Source organism: Equus asinus, chromosome 6 (assembly GCF_041296235.1).
Source record: "Equus asinus isolate D_3611 breed Donkey chromosome 6, EquAss-T2T_v2, whole genome shotgun sequence".
NCBI classification, from domain to species: Eukaryota; Metazoa; Chordata; class Mammalia; order Perissodactyla; family Equidae; genus Equus; species Equus asinus.
The window spans coordinates 51,692,501-51,714,760 of record NC_091795.1 but is presented as its reverse complement, the minus strand read 5'-3'; the positions used below and the strand labels follow the sequence as shown (position 1 = coordinate 51,714,760).

General features: G+C 46.3%; 1 protein-coding gene across 16 annotated transcripts in view; it reads right to left on the bottom strand.

Annotated features, from left to right (window-relative positions):
• The window catches only part of BCL11A (BCL11 transcription factor A), a 97,899-nt gene that overhangs the window by 54,098 nt on the left and 21,541 nt on the right, over positions 1 to 22,260 (bottom strand). The window contains exon 1 of one of the 16 annotated variants that reach the window (XM_070512060.1): positions 19,461 to 19,569. The exons of 14 other annotated variants lie outside the window; for them this stretch is intronic. The gene's annotated coding sequence lies outside the window, so the exon portion shown is untranslated. Of the gene's footprint in view, positions 1 to 178; positions 221 to 19,460; positions 19,570 to 22,260 lie in introns of those variants that run through there. One more of the 16 variants, XM_070512059.1, reaches the window with a different exon arrangement.

The window sequence follows — 22,260 nt, the reverse complement described above, 5'->3', positions numbered from 1 at the left end:
CTTTGGCTGGCTTGGGTGTTACGAGGATTCCAAGAATTATTTCACTTTTCCATTAGAGGGCTCTCCACTCTCCTTTCAAGGAAAAACACTCTATCTGCCAGCCAAGCTCTTTCCAGGAATGGGGAAAGGGAGGAGGAGGACAACGATTTCCATCAGAAATTCCAAACCCCAGGCTGACCGGCAGATCTGGGCACAGCAGAGCCACAGGGACGTCTTCAGGAAACGGCTCTTCGAAGGTATAAGACATAGTGGCAGTGGATTCCTGAGGAGCCTCAGGCACCCGGAGAGGGTGAAGTCCAGGAAAAGATGCAGCTTGTATATCCATTTCCAAATCCCATGGTTCACCAGCAGCCCCTGATGGTCTCCCTGAGCTCTGAGAAAACAAGCTGAAGGAAAGAAATGCAAGAAACAAAGCAGATATTCCTGAGTCAAAAGATCGAGGTGTCTTCGGTAGCTAAAGAACAGTAGAGAAGGAAACAATAAAACGGTTCAGAAAAACACCTTCTCTAAAGAATTGTAAATTAGAGTTTGACTTAAGTCATCTTAGCTACAAGCAGACTACTGGAGCTCTCCTAACTGCCTATGAGGACCACGTGCCCTTCCCTCCCAATCCTTCCTGAACCAGGGCAATCTAACAGCCACCCATAGCCCTAAGCAGAGGAGGAGGGGGAGGAGAGGGAGGAGGGGCCCAGCAGCTTGGGCTGAGCACTCCATCCTCTCAATGCCTTTCCCATCCCAGTAAAGAGCAACTCCATCCTTCCAGTCACCAAGTCAAACATCCTAAGGTCCACCTTGACTCCTCTCTCACTCTCATACCCCACATCCAATCTATCAGCAAATCCTGTTGGTTTTACCTTCAAAACAAGACAATCCAGCCCCTTCTCACATCCCCGTCACCCTGGTCCAAGCTGCCATCATCTTGCCTGGATTTTGGCCACAGCCTCTGACTGCTTCTGCCCCACCACCCCACACTGAAGTCTCAAAAAGCAGCCAAAGTGACCTTCTGGAAACCTAAGACCCATGATGCCACTCCTCCATTAGCTTCCATCTCACTTGAAGTCAAAGCCAAGGTCCTCACAATGGCCTACAAGGTGCTGGTCTCCTCTCCCTGGGACTTCAGCTCCAACCCACCTCCTTTACTCCTTCCACTCTAACTGCAGGGCCCCTCACTTCTCCTCCAACAGCCAGGCAGATTGTATGCAGGCGTCTGCATCCGCTATAGAGCAAAGAGCAAATGGACCCCTCTTCCCCCAGAAATCCACACAGCCAATGGTCTCACGCCTTGGAGCCTTTGCTTCTGGGTGGTGGCGCCATCCCTAGTCATCCTATTTAAAGTGTGCCCACCACAAATTCCCTGTCCCTCGTCCCCACCTAATTTTTCTCCAAAGCAGTTTGACCATCTTCTGACACACTTCATAATTCACATGTTTATTCATCATTTACTATCTGTCTCTCTTTCCAGCTAGAATGGGAGCCACAGAGCAGAGATTTTTTTGAATGCTTTGATCATCACTATATGCCCAACACCAAGAATAGTTCCTGGCACATGGCAAGTTTTTTAAAAAATTGTTGAAAAATGAATGCGTGAACCTCCAGAATTCCAAACTGCCGGGAGGCCAGCCACTCCACATCATCTCCATAAACGCTGGGGGGCCCGACCTGGGGGAGCTCTGGGTTTGGAGTTTGAGTTTCAACTTCCATTTTTCCCAAGGACCCTGAGGCCCAGAGGCACCAGCATTCTGCGTTATATTATAAATGCAGGGGTTCAGCTGGTTTGGGGAAAGGAAAAAGAATGCCAGCCTCTTGAGATGGGGCAGTCAAGACCAAATTAGAGTCTTTTCCCTAAGGCTTAGGAGCCTCTAGAAGGAGAAGCTAGGAGCCTGAGGAGATGCCAAGCACTAGCAGCAGCTTTTCAGAGCTCTTCCCACATGGTGGTCCCCTCACACACCTCCTTGCAGCCCGCATGTGTCCAGGCACACACAGACGTGCACACTCACACGCCAGGCTGTGCAGAGGCACTGGGCAGGCACAAGGCTCTGAGACGCCAGCTTCCTCCATGGTCTTATTCTTCCTCCGTGCCTGCTTTCAGACTCTCTCTCCTCCTGGGGGGACCATGGTAAAGGGACAAATCCCTTACACCTGAGAGCCTGGGATCAGCCAGAAAAGCTAAAGTACCTCTTCCCACCCTGGCATACATTTTGACAAGCGAATAAATGCTCCCCAGTAGGCAATAACAAGGAGAAAGCTGAATTAAAAGAACTTGCCAATTTGAAAAGTAATGCCATTCTATGTGACTCCACTCTATTCTGTTACCAATAAAACACTTAAAGATGCTATTCATGCAGACATAAAGTGCTAATGGCCACTTGTTAACATGTTTCATAATGCTAATATTTCCCTCTGATTTCCGACAGTTCTTTTTTTTTTTCTTTCTTCTTTTTTGGGGCTATTTTAAGTTAACAGAGCGCTAATCTGATTTGAAACTGAAGGCTTAAAGAGCTACACTCTACATAACTGCACTATTAATGACAACCATTGCTTTACATGTTGCACCGTTTCATGAAAACAATCATCACTCAGTCAACGGATTTTCCAAACCATAGAAAAGCTGTAATAAGTTGAAAATGCAGTAGGCATAGGAGAAGCTCGGAATGTAAGACATCAGTGGGGAGGGGTGCCATTTAATTCTCCTCCAAGCTTTGTGCACTCTGTTTCCATGAAGGCAAGAAGAGGGATGCTAAAGCAAGTGGGATTTTTTTTTTCTTCCAAAACAAATAAATAAGTAAATAATGTGAAGTGCTTCATCTGCTACCCTCAACTCACCAAGGTGGTCTTCCAGTAACCGGGATGGGTATTCAAAGGCCAAAGAAAGGACATGGCTCAGGGCTTAGTACTAACTGGGCCAAAGATAGAGTAACTCTTCCCACAAAATGCAAGTGTCTCAGCAACTCCAAAACGAATATGTGCAGGGCGACCTGGGCCTGCAACTTTATCCAAACAACATGGAAAGCTCAGAAACACTCGGAGTGGGGAGCTACAAAGGGAGCTTTGTGCTCACCTTCCCTGGAGAGCTGTCAACAGAGGGAGCCTGCTTACCTAAGGATGCTTTAAAGGGGCAACTCACGCTGTTGAGTTGCTCAAGGTGGCTGCATCAGGCATGGGTTTGGGACTCAGAAAAAACTACTGGCTTTGTGGCCGAGCTCTGCTAGGTAGCCCGGGTGGCCTGCACAAGTCACTTCACCTCTCTTGGCCTGTGTATTTGAGACTCTCTGGCTGCATATCTGGCTCTCAGGTACAAGGGATTTGCCCCCTCATGCCCACACACACACCCATCTCCCAAATGAGAAAGTTAGCTTCACGAGAGGGAACTTGCCTGGTCTTGCTCACCCCTGCATCTCCAGCACCCAACACAGTGCTGGGCATAGAGTAAGTGTTCAATAAACACATGTTGAATTAAAAAATCAGACTGGAGGCACGTGCCTCTGCTCTCAGCTCTAAACTCTTTGGTCCTGCGAAAACAAAAACCCCCAGTCACTTCATGTTGCTTATCTAATTTAAGAGGCCTCAATAATGTAGCCATCCGGGCATCCCTGGGCTACTTGAAACTGGTTCAGAGCCTGGAGAGGTTCACTGTCTGGTGAAGAGGGTTTATTTTCTTTCAGTTTCTCAACTATGAGTCATCTTAACAAGAGGTAGGAGACCAGGCAGGTTTTACTGCAACACACATCAAAAGTGAAGGAATACACTTGACCACGTTGCCCACCCACATCACATCCATTTGGCTGACACAGGAGAAAGGAGTTTTGGGGGTTTTTTCCCCTCCCCAAAGCCCCAGTACATAGTTGTATATCCTAGTTGCAAGTCATTCTAGTTCCTCTATGTGGGATGCCTCCACAGCACGGCTGAATGAGTGGTGTGTAGGTCCGCACTCAGGATCTGAATCAGTAAACCCCAGGCCGCTAGAGCAGAGCTCACAAACTTAACCACTCAGCCGTGGAGATTTACTGCTTAGTCATCTCAGAGATGAATCTCACCCAAAACTGAACAGCCAGGGCACGGCTAACAAGTCACATTTGACTACATCACCACCTCTGGTTACTCCTGAGAGAGGCAGAGAAAGGATGGCCCACAGAACAGTAACTTTTGGGGGAGAGTTTCAGGAATAGTGAGGACTCCTCCCATCATCAAAATCTGCTGCTATAGAACCTTTGAGGGGTGGCGAATTACCTTCTCTCTCTCATACAGCACAACTCTTTGAAAGGCTCTCCCCTGGGAGGAGGATGACCGGAGTCAGGGACTTGCATGCTAATTAGGTTTGAGGCACATCCCTATCTTGGCCCAGTCCCCAAGCTACGCAGTCAACACCACTTCAAGATGGTGGAACATGGGACATAGAAGGGACAAGGAATTGAGTCCTAGGAATGACACTAGAAGGAGTTTCTGCCCCCAGGGGCCTACTCCTCAGGGGCTCTCACTGCCAGGCGGTGAGGGGAGGATTAGGGGAGAAAGTTAGGAAGGAAGGCTGGCCTGAGGGAAGGCAGGTGGGCTCACTTGGGCTTGGGCTGAAGTGATACACAGGCCACACAAGCAGTTTCCTCCCAGACATCCCCGAGAGCACTTCCAGCCAGCCCTCCTAAGGGAACACTTTCATGCTGGGCCACCTCCAGTGATGCGGGTGGGAGCAGATAAAAAAACAACATGAGAAAGGCCACAGCCAAACTAGAAAGCTGCGGGCTGCCCCGGCCACTGACAGGACAGTAGTCCTGAACCTGGGCCCTGCTGAGCAACCCTCTTCTGGACACTCCTGGCACTTGGAGAACAGGTCATCTCAGCACAGAATTCAACTGGGATTTTTTTTTTCTTATGAAAGAAATCAGAGTTGTGCAAATAAACCTAATTGGTTTGGATGACTCTCTTCACAACACACTGAAAAGGATAACACTGCAAGAGTCGGTGAATTCCGTTGATAAGAGAGGATTTCCCCACTCAAATTCAAAGGTTTTGCATATACCTAGACCAAATAAAGAGAGAAAGAGAGAATCACCATTTAAACCCAGCTCTGCCATCAGCCAGAGCTACCAGAAGGAAAGTACTACTCAGTCCTTTCTGAACGCAGGCCGTACTCCCTTCTGGTATGTTCTGGGCTGTTTACAGGACGCTGCTCCCAGCTTCCCACACCCCCAGGGATCCCGAGCTATCCTCCCAGCGTTTGCCCAGCCCCAAGCCTCCTCCACAATGACTTCCAGGTGAGCAGGGGCAGAAGCTGCAAACAGAGAACTCGCTGCTTGGCCAAGAGAAAAGGCACTCATGGAGCAAAGGCCGCAAAGATGCCACTCCCATCCCAACCCCAACCCTTTCTCATCATGTCCACAGGGAGAAAGGGGGAAAACAAACTCACCCAGCCTCGGCACCTTTCCATGTCAGGGAGCCGAGGAATGCAATCCAAAGCCTGGCCTTTCAAGCTTTAGTCAATCAGCCTGAACGAAGCATAGTCATGTGCTGCATAATGACGTTTCAGTCAACAATGAACCACATACACAATGGCGGTTCCATAAGATAAGTACCATATAGCCTAGGTGTGTAGTAGCCTGTACCATCTAGGTTTATGTAAGTACATTCACTTACGACACATTTCTCAGAACGTATCACCATCATTAAAAAAACCGTGACTGTACGAATTAAACACCACATAAGAACCAGTATAATGTGGGGCACAAAAATACAAAAAATAAAACATGATCCCTGACCTCAACAGAAATGGAGAAAATACCAACACCCAGGAGGCAATGGGAATACTACTGATGCCCTCTCACTAATCCCAGAGCGACACTTCCTCCAAAGGGAGCTGCAGCCACTACCTGGTGGAGTCAGGCCTTTGCCAGGTGCCCACTCAGACATTCAGTTACCTGGAGAAATGGCCTTGGAGACCCAGCACGGGGAAGATGATACAGAAACAAGCACTCAGTGCATGTATATGGGACCAGGCTGCCTCTTTCTTCCTAGAAACCCAGCCAGTGCTTTCAGGCAAGGAGAATGTGGTGGTGAACAGAGGAGCAGATAGAAGGAGAGCCCAACACAGACACAGGGGTTTCCAACCGACCCTTGATCACCCAACTTCCCAGCTTCCCCATTTCTGCACCGGACTTCATACTGGATACAGAAGTTCCCAGGCCACTTAGCCCACTGTGAGGTCACACTACGGGGATTACCAAGTCACCTCTGCGCTGGCAGAACGGGAAGTGAGCAAGTCAGCCCAAGAAAGATCAAATCAGGGATGTTCTCTGGGCTCTGCTGGGCCAACACCCACAAGGGGGGGTCCTTGGCTACAAATACCTTGGAGTCTGAAGGGAAGGTGGCCCTTCTTTTCCCTTCTTCATTTATATCTTAACTGATTGCACTGGGGTACAAAAAAAAAGAGGAGGCGGGGATTGAAAATCCAGCCTTGTGGCTATAAGCCTACAATTACTCATGCCATGTTTGTGTGCTCTGAAATGCTTTCCCATGTCTGTAATGCTGTTCATATCATCCTACACACTCACTGTCACCTCTCCTCACCCCGGCACACAGAAAAGATGTGCTTTTTTATGTGCACTTAGGTTTTGTTTTATTATGAAAGACAAGGACCAACTCCTATTATTACAACACAGGTTGTACTGAAAACTCAAAAAAGACTTGGCTCTGCTGGCTCACAGGGAATCTGGGCTCTGCTCCTCCAAAACCTATGTTCTCCAGATGTCAGCGGAAAGTTATGAACAGCTCTCTCCCAGCAGTAAGTGAGGCAAGAAAGGCCACTCACTGTATTTCTCAGCCTCCATGAAGTTGTCACTGGGAGAGAAGCCAAGAGGGAGGAGGCAGGATCATAACTCTCTGTCACCTGAGGAAGCAGAGAGGTGGCCAGAGAACTTGGGACAGAAGTGGAGAACTAAGTGCAACATGCACAAGGACCGGGATGTGGGCGGGAGGTCTGGGAAGGGAGATGTGGCATCAATACGGTTGGGGGTGAAAGTTTAATTGCACTCAAAGATGGCTGACGAAGATCTATGATTCCTAGTGGACATCAAGCTAAGCATGAGTCATCAATGAAGCACTGGTTTTTTTAAAAGCAAGCAATATACCCGAGTGCAGATTGAGGAGTAAGTATGTGGAAAACACTAGGTATCCTTCCTGCCACTGCAGCAATCAGACTAGTGAATGAGTAAAAGGTCTCAGAAACCAGCAGGCTCTAAAGAGAGGCACAAAAATAACAAATGGGCTTAAAGATAACAGATCTGTAAGTTCAAGTTCAGGGAATAGAGATCATTCAGGAAGCAGCAGTGGCAGGGAGTAGAGCAGAAAATTCTAAAATATGAGGGGTTTCAGCCCAATGCTGGTGATGAGATACTCCATCTTCTCTGGAATGCAGAGGAAGTGGGTTTAAACTGAAGCATAAGGGATTTAAGGTAGACAAAAGGAAGGATTTCCTGCTATTGAGAGACGCCTTTAAAAATAGAACCCGTGCAGCGGAGGAAGAGGTTGGGTTGGCCAATTCTCAAGACCCATCTGCCCGAGAGGGTACAGGTTCCACCACCAACCCAGCGCCATCTACCCTATGTGTCCAATGATTTGGATGAAGACGCCACGCTGTTCCACATACGCACGGTGCAAACCTCAGAACCGCCACACTGTGGGAGACCTACCAGGAAACACGGCAGGAAGGTCTGCCGGCCACAGGGCAGAGGCTACAGGGAAAGGAAAGAGGAGAGATGAAAGGGCAAAGCAACACAGCCATCTCTGCCACAGCCGTGCGCTTGGGTGTTTCGTGGTTCGGGTTTTACCACAAGATCCCCAGGTCAGCAGTGTCTAGAGAGCTCCGGGATCGCCATCAGCAAAGCTCTGGTTCTGAAAAGCATTACAGCCATCACACATAAAAGCGCTGGGAGTACCACGACTCTCTCGACAGCAGCACAGGAGGGCCACCCTGGATCCTGCCGGGCAAGCAGAGGCTGTGCAAGTTGATACAGCGAGCCAGGATGAAAGTGTGAGGCCCGGGCTCTGGGCCAATTCTAGCACTGCCTAGTGAGCGGCCTCAGGCACATCATCGCTCCCCTCTCAGCCTCAACCTTCCTCATCTGTACAAGGAGAGGGTGACCGACAGGACTTCACGATTCCACACCTACACAGAAGAAGCTCAATAAATATTCACTTCCCCTTTCACAAAGGGAAATGTCTATGCTCAAAGATCTGCACTCTTTCTACGATTCCTCAGATGCTCTGGTCAACAAGAGCCTTGCCCTAAAAGTCGATTTTAGGGAAAGAGAGAAATTCTTTAAAAACAGATTAAAATAATCACTGGGATTTAGCGATCTTAATTTAAAAAGACAAAATGAGGCCCAGGTTTTCTCAGACTGCCTCCGACAAGGCTGGGCCTCAAATCACCTCATCTAGTTCCCTCCGTCAATGTCTGCTGAGCTCCCCCTCAGCATCAGGCACTAGACATGAGCGCAGCACTGGATCAGACCTTGACTTCCACATGGGTGTGGGGCAGCCCACTGTGAAGGGAGTCCAAAGAATTTTGTTACTACCTAGCACTAATAAAATGTATTTATTTTGTAAGCGTCTGTGTTAGAGCAGACTCAAGATTATGCCTGTAAAATGACATTCCAACTCGCCTGAATTGCAATATGCTTACTCGAGTGGAGAGTAAGAGGTGGGGCCCAGCCAGAAATTGCCCATGGGAGGGCATCACAGATGAGAACGTCAGTTTCTCACATGCATGGACGTTGAGGGGACAAGGCGAGAACCATTGCGCTCAATGTGAGAATCACCGGACACCAGAGGGGGGCGAGGGATGACGACAAACCCACCGGAGAATGTTGAGGAAATTTTAAGAGCCTACTTACCATTATGGAGTTCCCTTAAAAGTCCACCCAGAACCAGAAGGTAAGAGGGGCTGCCACAGGGCATCCTGAGGACCCAGAATTACTATTTAGGCTCAAGTCAAGCTGGATGGACCTCATTAACAAGCTGCTGCTCGATGAGCAAAGACCAAGACGCAGATGTTCACAGAGGCAGTTCATGGGCTGCTTGTTACTGACCTTCTGCCATTCAAGTTGAGACCTGAAGCCACGGTACCCACCAAATCTGTCTCCTTACAATCCTCAGCAAAAGGAGAGTTCATTCTTTAAACGAGCTATGGCACCCATCTCCCAACCCTTGAAGGAAATGAAGACAAGTGGGATTTCTCAGTCCTGACACTCTGGTAGGTAATACCAAGCCATGAAGTTTCTTGTCTCCCAAGTACACCAAGGGCCCCTTTCAAATACAGGATACAATGAAAAGTAGGTGTGAGACTGGGGCAAGAAAGGGAAGCTAAGGGCCGTGCGTGCCCCATATATGGGCAGCAACCTCTTCACGGCATTTTGTGGCCTTTTTGATTCTATATCCTCTACACCGAGAGACATAAAATACAAAACCCTACACCTGTCAGGTGCTGTGCCCTGAACTATCTCCAGGCAGCTGAAAGCCAGTACATCAGACTTTTAACAATGTGAAAGTTAAAGATTAAAAACATGTTGGGACACTTACTTCATGCGGTGCCAAAAATGTGTCTGTAACCTGTGAGGAGAGTTGGGTGTGGAGCACCGCACGAGGAAGATGACAGCACTCAAGAAGCAGAGAAAAAGTAAGGCTTGCTTTCTCCCCTGCCTTCCGACCTTCTTTCTGAGGGAAGTTCCTCCTGAAATTTTTGCAGCAACAGTCAGTTAACCACTCCAGAGAGTGAGGTTGGAACCACTGGAATCCTGGGCAGATTTCTGAGGTCAATTCTGTTCTGACACATGAGGTCAAAGCCACTGGGATAGACACTCACATGGGCAGGGGAATGTGCTTATTCACACAAGGGCTCCAGGTCACATCCTGTATTCTCCCGAATTACTCCAATGACAATAAAAACCCACTGAAAGCAAAGAGATCCTTTTCATAGGGCATTGCCATTTGCCCATCTATGACTTAAGCATTCACGGCTGTGCTTAGTTAACTCTCCCTCAACACAGGGTATTAAAAGTTTGCATACACTCACTCTCCCCTCTTTCTGGCAGAAAAATCATGTCACTGGTAAATAATTATTGTACCTCCTTCAAATAACTCAGCTCAAATTTTCATTTATGGCTGTACATATCCATATGCAAACGTGTATCTGATGTAATGTTACAGCTTTTTTCCAAAAATTGAAAAATGCAAAAAGCCAAAGATAATACAAATATTAGTATTTGAATATTCATATGGGTAGATGCCAAAAAAAAACCTTGCCAAATTATTTTGCAGGAGTATTAAAATTTTCCTCAAAAGTTTCCAGGCAAAGGGGTATCTCTTTAATTTTCACCCTTACAATAAACTCTTCTGCAGGTTTTGTTTATTTTGAGGAAAGATTTCACTTTTTTTTTCAAGACATGAGGTGTGAATGATGCAAAACAGTATTTGGATATGTAAACTGAATTATTTGCATAATGTATTACTAATCAGTGAGTATAAATTCTGGAGTCTGAGGAACTGAAATCAAGTGCCACAGAAATTTTTAAATCTAGATTGTAAAAGCAAAGAGCATCGCCCTTCAGCAGAATAACGTACACATTTGCATTCCATTTATAAGAAGGAGAAATTGTCCCCACAGAGTTTTTCTGAGAATTTTAAATAAGTGATGTTGATGGCCACTGCTCTGCTCTGACTCAACAGTATGAGGCATACAGGCCCTAAATTCACAGCCACAACTACACCGAGCACCAAGCATGAAGGAAAGCAAAGATATTTGCACCTAAAAGAGCAGACCTTCCCTGCCACCTCCACGTTGGTCTGCCTGCAAGACCACAAGACTCTGAGATATGTGGCAGGACAGAGGGGCAGAGCAGACATTCTGCCTACACCACCCATCAGATCAACTTAGTCACCATGCTGCGATGAGCCAGAAGTCATCTACACCCTTCCTCTGTTGGATCCCATGGGTGTTTTCATGTAAGCTTAGCCCCTTCTTTGCAGAAAAACACTGACATGGATGTGCACGCAGTAGAAAGAAGAAAAGATTATTACAGCTTCGTACACTCCCTTCTGTCAACCAAGCACAACAAAACCAAGTTGGAGAAACTATTTGCACAAACACTTTTTTGGGAAGGGATGAAATTCAGAGAAGAGCAAAAGGAGGCGTAGCCCAGCAGTCAACCCCAGAAAATGGCACCTTCCTTATTCCCACAGTGGTGGCCTATCAGGTCCCTAATCGCCCAAGAGTCACCTGCGTGCTCAGAACTCCCGTACACGCACACACACAGGTCCTTGAAGGTCTCAGTCTACATTTCTACAACAGCTGGTCCTATTGTCTACTGCCAGTGAAGCCAAACCAGCCTAAAATTTAATTTAATCTACTGTAAACCCAAGTGTCAGGCACTTAGATGGCAGCTAAAAGCGCTACTCTCAGATAACTGAATGACACTTGCTAATAATAGCCTCTGCACGAAGCAAGCGGGAGCAGACATTTTGAGAGGGACCTGTGCCTGGGAATGGCTCCGTGAGGCTGGTCTCGGCCTCCGGGCAGCAGATCCGGCAGAGCCCAGGCCCACCCTGGCCACCCCCCCTGTCCGCACCCATGACTGGCTGCGCTCAGACCCCCGGTGACCTCGCTCTCAAGCTACGCAGCCACAGTCCTGGCTTTTGCTAAACAGGAGAACAAACTGCCCCTTTCCAGCTGTGCAGTCATCGCACTGCTCCCTTCCGTCTTTCGGAGGCTGTGCACCAGTCCTTCCTTGACTGCGTTTTTGGTCCCCTTCTTCCTCAGAATGTGGTCAGCCTCTTCTCAGACAAACCATCCTTCTCGAAAAGCCAGGGCTCAAACGGCCACAGGAAGGCAGGAGTGCCTTGTCTTCCTCAACACTGCCAGGTGAGTGGGCACCTCCCACCTGCTTCTTCCCAACACCCACCCCGACAAAAAGAGGCACCAATGCTAAAACTCCATCCACCTCCACCTCCACCTCTTCGTCATGCCCTGCAAAAAAATCGTGGGATCTCTTTTCTTCCAGAAGAATGGAGCATGGTGCACAGTGCAGACTCTAAGACGACCCCTTTCCAGTGAACTTTCCAGTTACAAGACTTGAGCTCACAGGTACTTTCCTCCCCACAGGACACCTGCCCCCTTACTACCTCTGAGCTGAACCCTCAGCGAAACAACACCCACTGAACAAGGCCATCCTGCCCTTTATCAGTCAGGCAGCACCTTTATGGTCAGGAAAATTTCACATATATGCAAAAGTAGAGTGTACGGCATACATCAGGCCCCGAGTAGGCATCACCCAACTTCAACCACCGACGACTCATGGCCAATCCTGTTTTATCCATAACCCTATCACCAACCCTGCCCACTGGAATATTTACATCGATTCCAGACAAGCTATCATTTCATCATCATCAGTAAATACTTCAGTATGTATTTTCAAAAGATAAAGACTTCTCCTTTTTTAACCACAAAACCATTATCACATCTAAAAAGAAACCTAAGTGGCCATAATTCCTTATCATCAAATAGGCGGACTCAGACTCAGAAATACTCCTTTCCATCTAGTTCATGCTTTGGAGGATCCCTTCTACCAACATTCAAGACCGAAGCTGCCAAGGAAAGCAATGGAGAATCCCACTCTCTAAAAAGGGTCACAGACCTTGTTTAAAGCCACTTGGCACTTCAGCCCTTGGCCTATTTGGGGCTAAATGTACCCTCCAAGAGTCCCCTGTGAGAGTCCTCATCCCTCTCAACACACCCCTAGGCCCCAGGTCTTCCTCACTCCCCACCACGTGGCCCGTCATCGCATCAGGCAAGCAGGTGCACTCCCAGCATTCAGAACTGGTATTTATTTTTCTTCTTCGAAGAAAGTGTTCTCCTGGACGGTTCTGCACAGAATTCATTCGCAGAGCATGTCTTGGATATACAGCTGACTAGATATGTCAGTTATGTTCCAAATGGGTTTTCACAGGTCAAGGTTCTGCCAGCAAGAGCAAATACTATTTTTAGACAGGATAAGGTCACAATGCTTTTAGAGACAGTGAGGTCTACAATAAAACCTATTGATCAGCCTCTGGAACTAGTGCTCCAGAGAGACACAGAGATTGAAACAAAAATTGCCTGGCCGTTTTCTCTGTAGACTCAGCGGGTAAAAGCTTGTTGGACTTAATATCTTTCAGGATATAAAATAAGTAAGAAGTAACTGTGTACAGATTACTGAAGCCCATTTAACCAGATGCAGAGGCAAGTCACAAGAAATAGACTCATGGCAGAACTCTGAAGAAGGGGACTGCAAGGCAACAAGTATTGCAGCCACCAAGAGAGAGAAAGACCAGACTTCTCAACTCAGTGAAGGCAAAAAGTACAGGCTGCCACCCAAGACTTCGGCTTGGGACTGTTGTTGCTAAGTCTGTAACTGTGCCCCTCAATCCAAGGCGATGTGAATAACAGACCCTCAGAGACAAATATCATGAAAACAGATTTGCCTAAGTCAGAATTTGATGAAAAGAGGTATTCACGTGAACAATTTTTTAAAACTTCTCTACTGACTATGGAATCATGGTAAATCTAAAGATCTTCCTAGTCTCTCTCTATCTTTCTCTCTACATACATACTTATGTACATACATATATATATATTTCCACACATATAAATATATATTTCTCTACATATATACACATAAAGAGCGTATATATACACACACTATATATATATGAACATATGTACATGTGTATACATGTAGTATGCATGTTATGTATAAATGTGTGTTTGTGTGTATATATATACTCTATCTTATGATGACAGTGTTGATGTATTTGGGGATTTTTTTTCAAAAGAGATAACAAGTCATTTACAGGTGTACCACACAAGAATCCAGTAATGAAAATCATTCCTTGCCAGTGTAACTTGAGAAATAAATTTAGAAATCGTACAAACAAACAGGAACCCAAGCAAATGAATCATCGAGGCACAGAAAGCCAAAGGAAAGTTATTTAACTAGCCTGAAGTTTCATGAATTTTTTGAGGTTTTAGCAACAAACCCTAAATAATTTATTTCAGTCCAAGAGGAGCTTTAAGTAAAGACATTAATGTAATGGACTATCACATCTTAAACTTCAGCCAGAGATCCAAAACTTTAAAGTCAACGATGTCCCCATAAATACCTCTCCATTATCAGCAGTGCTTGCTTGTTTGGGAGATTCAGGACCACAGGAACGAGTGTGAAAACTGTAGGGTATCTTCATTTATCATCTGCTCCCATCTCACAGCCCAGCTCGCAAACAAAATATGCCATGGTAAACATAATCCATATATCACATTGTGACACAGCTGACCCCATTAGTGAGCCAAGGCTGTCCTGGCGGCAGGATCCTATCATACATTAACAATACAACGGCTGATACATTTGCACAATACAATGAGGCGTTGGGGAGAAGAGAGACTATCAGGCTATGAAATCCTAAACTTCATATCTGAACACATATTTTGTCGCCTATCTCTTTGGCATGAATGTTATCATGTTTTCTCTTCAGGTAATAACTGAAGGGCCTCTGGGTGGCTGCCATTCATGCAGGCTCTCTGTTATCTTCCTTTGGGTTGAGTTAGGGCTAAACTTTTTCCTTCTCCCCGTTTTTTTTTTAACTTTTCTTTTGTTTTATTGCCAGAGACAGAAGAGCATGCAAAATCTGAAATAGCTGATTACCAGTGCCCTAATAGAGCACTCCTAATAAAAATCCCCCAAAACATTATAAATTAAAGAGGCAGTAATTTAAATAAATTACTTTTTTATTGAAGCTATCAATCTCAAGAGTGCCTGTGCCCTACAAGGAACACGTTCATTTCACAACTGGTTCATTTCCCCAATTCTTAGCACATGGGATAATGAAAGAGAGTTTTAGATAATCATTATCCAAAGGACAACTTTGAATGTTGTTTTTCAGCATGCTTCTGAAAGCATCATTTTGCATCTAATTTAATGCCATGGATAAATGGTATTTGCCGGACAGTGTGGAAACATCCACGCTAAAAGTCAATGGTAAACACCAAGTTTAGAAAATGGATTGCAAAGATCACATGTCCCAAAACAGGCCATATGCTTTTACCTACAGGATGAATAAAAAAAGAACATTTTCCCTCAATTTATGCTGTCTTCAACACTAACAGAGGGAGAATTCTTCTAAACATGTTGCATCGGATGCCTTTAACAAGCAAGAATTTGTAACTCCAAGAACTCAGCATATGTAGGCTATGTCCATACAGAGAAACCAGCTTTTGGGGGAGGAAGAAGGAAAATATCACTGAATTCAGTCAGTTAATTGAATTTAAAATACCTGGTTGTTTGAATTCAACTTATTTCTTTGTCGAGTGTATTTCTATTTTGACATAGCTACAGTTGCCCAAAAAAGCAAGCTTGGAGAAAATACACATTACATTCCTTAGAGTTTATCAAAAAAACAGCTTGCAACAATTAAAAAGAATGGAGAAATCTTGTAAGGCTGGAAACTTCTGTGAATTATCACCATTCCATTATACCACGCTTCAATTTTGCTTCCAGCAATCTGAAAGTTGCTCTTAAGCTTTCTGCTGAGGGATCATGGGCCCAAGCCTTAATCTCCACCAGAGCTTCCATCTTTGAGGCAAATGAAGAAAATATGCTGCCCTCTTTGCAGGTGACCCCCATTCAGCAACTAGATTCCAAAAACAGGGAGGAGAGGAAGTAGGGATCTGCCCATGGGTGCTGGTACATGATGGGATAGCTTTGAGACCCACCAATCCAAACTAGCCATTTCACAGATAAGAGAGGCTAAACTGCCACTAGGTGAAGGGAATGCAAGGTCTCACAGCTGTGGGTCAGAACGCAGGCATCCTGGTTCCCAGCCCAATGTCTTTCACTATCATTAAAAGTCAAAGTTTAGTTCTAGAAAAATCTGTAATGCCCCAAAAACCTCAATACCCCACCAAACCAGTCTTGGTAATTACCCATTGCCTTCATGCAAGACTAAACGTCTAGTTGTAAGGCCTTTGGAAATTTTTATTTTATCTTTTTGTTTTACTTTATTGTTTGGTAATCAAAAAGTAGTTTATCATAATGCTCTCAAGTGGACTGCCTTCATATTACAGACTGATACTGCTATTTCCTCGTAGAGAATGGCTGCAGGGCTGGAAATAAGGATGCTGTGGGCTTTTAAACAAAGTCTTTTCTATAAGAATAATTTCACATTCTAGGTACAGAACAGGTATGGTTTCTCTCACTCTTAACTTCTACAAAATCTAAATTGGATCAAATTCAGAATCTGGTGAAAATCCCATATTTTAGGACGATGTGTTCTAGCAAAAAGCTCTTGGTTGGCTATGTTTTGCTTTTTCTTCCCCAAAAGATTTTTAAATAGTTTTCATTTTTAAAAGGATTTCAACTTTGGATTGTGCCAATGCCAAAGACTCTATACATCTAATCAATCAATAAATAAGACAAACAAAGCAGCATATGTTTATCCCTTACCAGTTGGGACGTGTACATTAATTACCACAGATTGTCTCCCATGCATCTCCCCCCTCACAGACAGCAGTGCTCAGAAGGGTCCGCAAAATAAAAATGTATGGGGTAATTAAATGGATATTTATAATTAGAACTTAATAATTTGCATCAGGGACAAATGAGCTCTGATTTTAATCTGCAGCGCATTTAGATTAGCCCGAAGATAGCGTAATTTGACGGTTTATAGGCCTCCTCTCGGATTATGAAATAATACCAAGACTTCCAAGGCAGCGCGTCTGTGTCAGGAGTGTGTTAAAGAAGAAGATGCAATGAAAATGTTTGACAATGTGAAAGCAGCCATAAATTACATGACAACTGTGTAAAAGTCATGATGAAACAAATAAAGGGCTGACCTATAATGCGTCTGATTCATTGTGACACACACAACTCCCTGCACTAATCTCTGCCCGGCCAACGCATTCTTAAGCGGGGAACTACTTAGCACTGGGAACGCTGTAAATTATCACTAGTCAACAGCATTGATTTTTAGTCGACATTTCAATCAGGTTGAAGTAGAAATACTACCCAACTCATCCAACAGCCTCTTAACCAGTCCGCGGCCCCTCTGCGGTCTCCTCAGTTATGGCTTTGTTAAATTTCCATTGCTCTCACCATTCAATATTTATTATAGCATTGCCACATCCAGGCACTTGGCCTGAAGGGTCACCGGCCTGCCTCATGGGACCGGCATTAAATTCGTGCTTACCTTAACGAAGGCAGAACCAAAAAAGAAAAAGAAAGAGAAGGCCGCCATCAAAGAGATGGCCTGATTTTCAAGAGAAGGGAGAGAAAACTAGGGGGGGGAACTAGGGGCTCCAAAGCAATGGTATTCCTTTTCTGATTTCAGCTTTTCAGTCTAGGAGTCCCAGCAAAGCTCAGAGCTTCTCTTCTGGGGTCATCAGGGTAGACCATTGCAGTCCTGAAGCCAGGGCACAGAGAGAAAACATGGAAAGGGAGGTGAAGAGGCGAGAGGGAAGGAAGCAGGGATCCACTGGGGATGGACATGCCAGTTCCAGGGCAGAGTAAGAAATGAAATGGAAGGTTTGGAGTTCTTTATCCACATGTATTCTCAGCAGCCACCTTCATCCCCACCCCCAACTCAGAAGACCACCTGGATCCACGCCAGCGACAACTTCTTGGTGGTGGATCTGAACAACCTCCCTTGGTTGGAACAGAAAGGTTTACCAAGTGAGCAGAGCTCCCAGCTGATACTTGTCAGTGCTGAGGCCAACTCTTCAGCTCCCCCATGGAGCCTCTGCACACAGTAGGTGCCTCCTAACTACCCAACTTTGAAATTATATAAATGGTGATCCATGGTAGCCCAGGCTATTCAAAAGGATGGGTAATAAAAGGAAACCCTGACATTTGGTTTTGGAATACATTAAGTAATCTCTCTGCAACGAACCTCTGGTCTTGCTTCAGCAAATATTAATGGTGTCAGAGCAGCCTGCAGAGTGACTGGAGGAGGCCACCATGCAGTTGAAAATTTGCCTCAGGGAAAGCCACATGTGGATCATATGGAGTTGTTGACTGTAGTTTCCACTCAAAAATTCTCTCAAGTCTCCTAGCATGCTTTCCGGACTTGCCTTACCACAGCGCTTCTTCGGCCAGAAATGAAAACCTCCTTGAAGTAGATTATTACCCCCCCAGCACCCACGGTCCCCAGCAGCCCTAAACACACACATACACACACACTCTCTCCCTCTCAGCGTAATTCTGCTTCTCCCCACCCTTTAAAGGTGTGGTCAGTGAAGTGAATGCCAAAGAGACAACAGAACACAGACAAGAGAACAGATGAAGCCAGACTTCATCAGCTCTTAAAAGTCCTAGCTTGGTTTCTTGGTTAGCCCACTGCTGTCTCCTAACCAAGTCACAAACAAATAGTAAAACCTCTCCCTCTTCTTCACAGGACCCTCTCCCCGCTTCTGGCTCACTCTGGATGACAGATAGAAAAGTGACTACTTGCAAAGCAGAATTCCTTACATTGCAAGTCTTTCCAACAGCTTCAAGGCTCCTCCAATACGCCCAGGACAGCCGCCCAGGGACTGGATGGGAACATTCCTCTCTTTCCCAGAAGACTGAAACACTTGACCACACAACCCACAGGAGGTCCAACCATCCAGCACCAGAGCTTCCCGCCCAAGTGGTGCCCAGCCCCACTGCAGAAAGCGCCAGACCTTTTGAGGAGGTGGCAGAGGGTAATGAGTAGAAGCCAAAGGACTGAATCCTTAAAAACTGCAAACCCTCAGGGAAGCTATTTAACCCTTGATGAGCCCCAATTTCCTCCTCTACCAAATGAGGCTAATAGGACTTCCCTTCTGGGGTTGCTGTGGGATGGAGTAACAACGCGTCAGATACACAGTATGGCAACGGCGTCTCGGAATGCATCCTGTGTGGCAAGTAATTTATGTGCTTTCTCTCATTTACTCCTTGCATCGACTCTACAGTGGACGTACTCTTTGTTGTCTCCATTTCACAGAGTTTTAAAGTTTGCCCAACTCTCCCAACCAGTCAGTGGTGAAGTAGGAATATGAAACCAGAGTGATTGTGTCACACATCCAGGCACACTCTCCTGGTGATGCAGCGCCTCTGCAGGGAGAGAGGCCAAGCATTGAGGGAGTTGCCAATAGAGAGAAGCACCCCCAGTCACGTCACCTCACCAGATCTGCAGTGGCTACTGAACCGTCTCCACCCAATGACCCCTTCCCACAGGCTCCCACAGGAACCCACCCTGAGGCAAAAAGGGGCTTTGAGCACTTTGGAAGCCTCCCTGCCCTGCTCTCCTCTCATCCCAACCTGCTCACCCCTACATGCTGAAGAACTATGTGGAGACCCCAGTTCTTATAGGAGAAAAAGTTCTAAGCCCTGAGTCGTAATCATAATAGTAAGTGGCTTTTCTCAAGTGCTTACCGCATACCAGGCAAGTGTTCTCATATAATGCTCACAGTGTCCCACGAGGTGGGACTCCCTCTACGTTACAGATGAGGAAACTGAAGCTTAGAGAGATGAAGAAATCCGCCCAAGCTCACACAAGTGGAAATGGCGGCACTTCATTGCCATGTTATTTCATGTACGCACAGAGGCTGAAGAGGAAAAAAAAGGAGGTAAACATATTTTTAAGGGCTTATTTCCCCTTCTTTCAGCCCCTCTTCCCTTTCTTACCACGCAGGTTACAAAGACACTTCCGTGGGAGAGAAGACGGCATCTGAGGACTGGGTTGAGTTTTTTTGGGTTATCCGTGGGATGAGCCCAGAGGCCTCCAAATTTTCCCAGTTTCTATTTGCTACTAGATAAGGAGAGGGGAAAATTCACCTCCGTTGTGAGGTTTCAGCCTAGGGAAGTAAACGTGATTTTATCCTATTTTGTATGGATGCTCACAATGGTAGCTTTGTAAGTCTATGGTGGGAAAAAATATTTTTTATTGTATGACCTGCACTTCGGACAGGCCCCCAAACCACTTGAAAGCCCTGGTGTCCCCCAGGTGGAATTCTGTGAACCCAGCTTTCGCCCCAGCAGCCCCTCATGTGGGAACCAGAACATGCCTCTTGCCAGTAGGTAACAAGGAAATTCAATTACCTCGCCACTTGTGGCAGAAGGGCAAAGACTGCACATTAAAAGAGCTAAAAATGTCAGGAAGTTATTGGGCTGATGACTTGTGCTTGCCAACACTCATAAGTGAATGCATAATGTCACAATAAGCTAAAAAACACAGAAACAGACCAAAGACGATAAGATAATCGAGAACAAAACAAGCCCAGACCCATGGGTTTGCCATGAGCCCTGCACGGGAAACGCTGCGCTTCCAACAAGGGCATTTTTCTCGCCACTTTTGGCCTTTCCTGGGCCCTGCTTGTGTATTATCTTTCTCAGCCACCACAGATTAGTTCACAGGTCCTTTCCAACGAGGAGTTTGACTTCCGCCATTAAAAAAAAAATTTGTTTCCCCGGGTTTCCTACCTGCCCACGCAGGCCCCCTCGCCGTGCCACACCCTGGCTTCACATACACGCACTCCAGCACATGCGCTCACACACACTGGTCTCCTGAACACACCAAACCCTTCCGATCCTGGGCCCTCGGGTTACTGGCGTTATCACAACTCTTTTTTTCCCAACGGCAAGCCAGGAAAGATGACAGAACCTGTGTGTGTAGCCAAAAGACTGGCCTCAACTGGTTCAGAGGGGAAAAAAATTGAGCTATCTTTTTTTTTTTTTCTTGCCTTTAGCCAAAGACCTGGGAGCATTTGATGTACAGTCAGCAGGTATTTAAAAAAAAAAAAAAGAAAGAAAGAAAAAGAAAAAAAATAAAATAAAAACCCTGAAAAGGCTTGGCTGCACTGGGGCCCTGACACGCTCGCATCTAAAGCTTGGCCCTCGGCCAAGTTCATCTGTTAATGGACAGCCACCACCAGGGCCCGCACCTCCCCCACCTCCCCGACTCTTCTCTGTTCTCCCACCTCTTTCGAGCTCCTAAAAACTAGACATCGATTATGTCTGAGCTTTTCCCTTTCTATTCAACATAAACAAAGTGCTTCAAGTTCAGGGCACACCCTGGGACCCTTGACAAAACAATCTATCATTGTGTCTGCTAAACCAGTCTGGCTACACCATGGCCGGGAGAGCAACGCTCCCAATGTACAATTTTCCCTTTGTGCTCCTTCCCTCTTGCCACTAACCTCTTTTCTTTACCACCTTCTCCGGAGCAGATGGACTTGACCACTTTGCTTAAGCCCCTCCCGGTAACCTCAGAAATTAAAGAAAAGAACAGAGCTCCTGGCGGCCCCTCCTCCTGCCCACTTTTCGTCCTTCCCTCCCCACCCCCCCCACCCCCGCCCCGTGTGGCCCCCACATCCCTTGGACACAGGCACAATCCCGTTAGACCCACACAGTCCTTTCGACCTTCTCGCCACGGACGCTCACACAGAAAATAAATTAAATGCAGGGACTACCCCCTCTTTTGCTCCCTGCAAGAATATTTTAAGTGAGTTTTGTTTTAAATCATACCCATTAATTTATCCTGACTTGCAATTAAATGCAAGTACACTTTTTACAACCAGTACAGAATGTATTAATTATAACTACAAATGGTCAAATGAGAGCACAGTCCCTCCTAAAAAAATTAATAAAATACATAATAAATAATATTAATGAAACAAAAATAGATTCATAAGCCTTGGCCAGGGCTTTTATTATTTCACACAAGGGGAAATCCAGCCAGTGAAACTGGCTACACATACTCTGGCAGGACTCTGGCCAACCACCACCATTGAACTCTAAAGAGTGTATTTGGGGGGGTTGGCGGAGGTGGTGCCCTGGTGTTGGGGGTCCTGTGCAGACCCCATTGACTGATGGCCACAGTGCACAAGGCAGAGCCCATAGCATCTCACACAGCTTTCCCATGTATGGGGGAAAGTTACCCACAGGCGGCTTCTCCTTCCTAAGGCAGCCGGGGCTGTTATTTCAGCGCCCAGCCTCCCCTCAAAAGACAGATAAAATCTCCCAGCCCCAGAGGGGAAATGAGCCCAGCTAAATCAAGGGCTCAGGATTCGGGCCCCCTCAGTACCGTTAACTGCACCAATGCTGGAAGCCACCTTTCTTCCTGCCATGCTGCCAGGCCCCTGCTAACCTGTCTCCACATCTCGAAGCCCCTCGCTTCACGCCCCCCCCACCCCCACCCCGCACTCCCTGCCCCCTCCCCTCCCCCCCAAAAGCA